General features: G+C 43.2%; 1 pseudogene; it reads left to right on the forward strand.

Annotated features, from left to right (window-relative positions):
* The first annotated feature begins 1,100 nt into the window (after positions 1-1,100).
* On the forward strand, positions 1,101-3,571 carry LOC101551676 (zinc finger Ran-binding domain-containing protein 2-like; annotated as a pseudogene).
* Positions 3,572-4,824: the final 1,253 nt, after the last annotated feature.

Below are 4,824 nucleotides of genomic sequence, written 5' to 3' on the forward strand. Positions count from 1 at the left end.
TGTTCATAGTCACTATTATGAATTATGAATCACAATGAGAAATCATCATACACCAGTGTAATGACATATACCAAAAATACTGGTAACTAGGGCTAGAAGGAATGTGGAGATTTTGGTAGAATTTTGTCTTGTTCCGCCTTTATGAAAAACTGCATTGATTTCTCAGAAGATGGAAGAATTGGGGTTCCATATGACCCATACATTCCATTTCTTGGCACCCAACTCCTCAAACACTAAAACATTAGTTCAAAAATATATGTGCAAACTGTGTTCATTGCAGTCCTTAGTAAAATAGCCAGGATATGAAAGAAACCCAAAAGTTCAATGACAGATGACTGCATAATGAAGTTGTGGTATAGATTCACAATAGAATATGATACAACCTTAAGAAAAGTAGAAATCATGCAGTTTACTGCAACTGGAGTATCATATTAAACAAAAGAATTTAGAGGACAAATACTAGATGATCTTACCCATCTAGAGTAAACAGAGCAATTAAAAGGGGAAATACTATCAAATGATAACAAATCCTTGGCCTTGGATTACAGAACTGAGAATGTTAAGCAAACAGTGTGTGGGGTGAATAATGTGAACTTGAAGGAACATAAGCCTACTTTTTTTTTAATTGAATCACCATGTGGAAAGTTACAAAGCTTTCAAGCTTAAGTTTCAGTTACACAATGCTCGAACACCCATCCCTTCACCAGTGCACATATTCCACCACCAAGAACCACAGTAAACTCCGCCCCACACACTCCCCTACCCTCCTAACCCCCCACCAGCCTGTTTAGCTGATAAATTTCACTTTACTTCCTCTTTAGTTTTATTACATTCAAACAAAAAAACTCACTATTATTGTTTGGAGTTTCCGCCCCCCATAGTCGGACCTGCTGGAAAGGAAGCATTTGATAATTTGATTTCCATTGCTGAGAATGAAGAGATATGAGGTCGTGTGGCCACAATAGCGGCCGCAAGGTTTTTGATTTCTGTATTTGATAATCTCAGGCACTTTGTTGGAGGTGAGGCATATTACCTACATCAAAACCATAAACAAAGAAGATGTAGGTGCTGGTGACTGTGTTGGCAGCACCGAAGATAAGATGTCAACCAAAAATTTCTGAGTGAGTGACAGCAACTGGATTTGTCCTCAGCAGAAACGTGGTAAATTTTGCCAGAAAAACCAGCTGTAATAGATATGGTCGGGATCAAGCACTGAGGCTAAGGCGATGAAATCTCAGTGCACCAAAATAGAAAAGAAATTTGCAGAAATATCTTGATTCCGTTCAAGGGTGTTTTCACTTGGGGCACCCCAGAATGGGCAGGTCAGAATCCTCCCCGCCTCAAGAGACCCAGCTCCGGCAGCCGACCTCCACTACCCAACCGCTGCCACACTCTAGGCCGCTTTCCAGAAACTCCAACTGAGCCTCATGAATAAATGAAGTCCCACAGAACCCAGATAATGCAGAACCCTGTGACCTTGGACTTTGGACTCTACTGGACCCGGAAGGAGAGGTCCTCTTCCTGCTCTTCCCCAATCTCCAGTGACCCAGGGATCACACCTGGGTCACTGCCAGCACGAGATAATCTCCTCATTGGCCAACCTCCAGATCTCAATGGCTGCTCCTTCCAGATAGGAGTATAAAATGAGGCCCCCATAGCCATGCTACCAGACTCTGTGCCTGGTTGTTTTCACTTAGGGCACCCCAGGGGGGGTGGATGAGAACCCTTCCCACCCCAAGGGACCCAGCCCCAGCAGCTGACCTCCAGTATCCAACCGCTGTCAACCTCCGGGCCTCTTTCTGGGCAAAGCAGCTGCACAACACATTATGAGACAGTTACTACCCATTTTCCATAATTACCTAAACCTTATTTGATGGAGTGCAGACAAATCATAGAGAGTAATATGCCCGGCAAGCTACTGAGAGTATCCCGCCCGCACGGGCAGAAACTGGCAAGCTACCCATGGCGTATTCGATATGCCAAAATCAGTAACAATAGGTCTCATTTCCCTGATCCTGAAAGACCCTCCAATCATTGGGAAAGACGAGTAAGGAGAGGCTGCTAAAATCTCAGGGCTGGGAGGAATAGAGATGCTATTGGTGCCCACTTGAAGAAATTGATAAACAACAGGAAGACAGTGATACAGTGATACAGTGATTTGCAGAGAAGAGCCAAGCCTGTTTACTTCTTTAATTTTTTAAAAGTTTTTCACAATATTTGATTACATTTAATATTCAAACACCAATCCCATCACCATTACACCTTCCCACCACCATATTTCCAACCTGAATCCCAAACTCTGCCCCCAAAGCAGAACCAAAATAACTTATTTTGTAATGCTTGATGACTATCCGCTAAAAATGAGACAAAAAAGCTTTCTTAGAGGAAAGTGTGCAAAGACTGTTGTATTTCACCCAGGATCCATTAAGCCATTCTATATAAGATTAATAATATGTTGTTAAAGGTTGAGCCTTGTGTGCATATATATATATAAATATATATATACATATGTATCTGTATACATATGTGTGTTGTATCTGTATATATATTTCCCCCTAAGATTGGTTGCCTTCTACTTTAAACCCCGTCAAATGTGGTATGCTACTCTTGGCATATCAGTTGTGTAAAGTATGAATGTCCAGGAACAGGTTCACTCATGGTTGAAGCTCTTCCAAGTGTGTGGAGAGTGGCTATGAGCATGGTGGCAATTGAGTTGTGGAGGTTTTTGGCTGATAAGGCTGAATCCCTTGGGACAGAGAGGGGGGCCTTCCTCCCTCCCCCCACCCCATGTGTTGCCCAGAATGAAACAGGCTAGTGGTGCAGGGTCTGGCGGCATGGCACTTAAAACTTGCAGGAGTGTGAATTGGAGCTGAGGATCAGGATGTGTAAAACTCCAAACTATGCTAAGTTAGAGGAAAGAACAGGATATGGTGGTGGTTTCAATGAAAAAGAAAAAGTCAAACATACAGAAAGAGAGGAATTAGATGGTGAATATGAGTTTGCATGGAAAAATAAAAAATACAGAGGGAAGGCAGTTGGTCCTGCATCTGTTTTAAAAGAAGTTGAATATGAGGAATCTAAGGGTGAGGAAGAGGATGAGGATGAAGTTCTTTCTAAATATAAGGTAGATGATGAGGTTGAGTATGATGCTCTCTCAATATATTATCTTGATGCCAGTGAAGAACAAGATAATAATTAAAAGAAATCTAATACACGAAGTTGCTCAGTCAATATTCTGATTCAGTCTTCATTATGCTCAATCTCCTCACTCAAATTCAAGGTCTAGGTCCAGGTCCCTTTCAAGAAGTTCTTGCAGTTTTCAGCTCAAATCTCATTTCAGCTCCAGAAAAACAGTTGAGATATGGTGGGTTGAAATCAAGATCGAGCTCTAGGTTGCGCAGGGGCTCCTCCCCATACCAAAGATCTTATTCAAGTTCATCATCTTCTCCTGAGAGGATCAGAAAGAGAAGTTGTTCTAGATTTTCTTGATCTGGTGATCCTAAGCAGAAGACAAACAAGATCAAGGTTACCTGAAAGCCAGGTGACTGGTGAAAACTCTAAACAACCCTGAACACATGGCCCAGTCCCTTGGAACAGCCACTACCTTCCGCAGTCATCATAGGTCATCTGGATCATCTCATTCTGGTCCTCTGAAAAATAAATCATCTGTATCAACTGTTGTCCTGTTGCTCATCAATTTGCTCGAGCGAGTGCCAGTAATGTCTCCACCCTTCCTTATTGTGTGCTAGTGTAGCCCAATGGCATTTGCTTGCTCCAGGAATACAAAGAGCCTCAAACCATTCATTCATGGTTTGATGAAGAAATCCAACCATCCTGTAGGTAAGCGGCCAGGCATTTTTATTTATTTTTTTGCTTTTTCGGGTCACACCCAGCAATGCACAGGGGTTACTTTTGGGATGCTGGGAATTTAACCCAGGTTGGCTGTGTGCAAGGCAAGTGCCCTACCCACTATGCTATCACTTCAGACCCAGGCGTTCTTTTGATGACCCATGGAGTCCATTCAGTAATGGACTCTCTCAATAGTCCAGCTGTCACCTCCAAATTGCATTATATGTCTGGCCTATCTGGTTTTCGATGCCGTGGCAAAGAAGGCAGTGTCCCTGATCCTAGATCTTCGATGGAGGTCAGAACTCCGGATTCGTTCTCTCACTTGAGTGAAACGTGATACACCAAGCATAGCTCTCTCAATTCCTCTTTGGGAAAATCGAATAGTGTTCTCATCCTGTTTTCATAGAGCCCAGGTCTCTGAGGCATATGTTAGTGCAGAAAGAATGGCGGAGTCAAAGAAGATGTGCCCAGAGCTGGAGGTTCTTCATCCTCTTAACAACTTCTTTGACACTCTTGACTTGTGCACATGGTTTTCCTTCATCCATTGTTCTGCCAATCTCCTAAACCGATCTCCTCAATGGTTCACCACCTCATCATGTCTGGGGGGTGGCAATGGTGTCAATTGGTGAAGAATGAACCAACAGGTGCTGCCCAGAGATGCAGGCAGGTGCATGTTTGTCAGCGTGCAGATCCTTACAACATGCCAGTTGACAAAAATCTTGCATTTGGTAGACTGGGAGCACCTGTAAGGGCTATTAGAGGTCGCCCTAAAAGCCTCCACCCATCTTGGAGAGCCCCACAAGCTACCGAGGGTATCTCACCCACACGGCAGAACCTGGCAATCTAACCATGGCAGATTTAACATGCCAAAAACATAACAATAATGGGCCTCATTTCTGACCCTGAAAGAGCACCCAATATGGCAGCATTGGGAAGGGTGAGTAAGGAGAGGCTAATAAAATATTAGGGCCAAAC

The sequence above is a fragment of the Sorex araneus genome, chromosome 4 (assembly GCF_027595985.1).
Source record: "Sorex araneus isolate mSorAra2 chromosome 4, mSorAra2.pri, whole genome shotgun sequence".
NCBI classification, from domain to species: domain Eukaryota; kingdom Metazoa; phylum Chordata; class Mammalia; order Eulipotyphla; family Soricidae; genus Sorex; species Sorex araneus.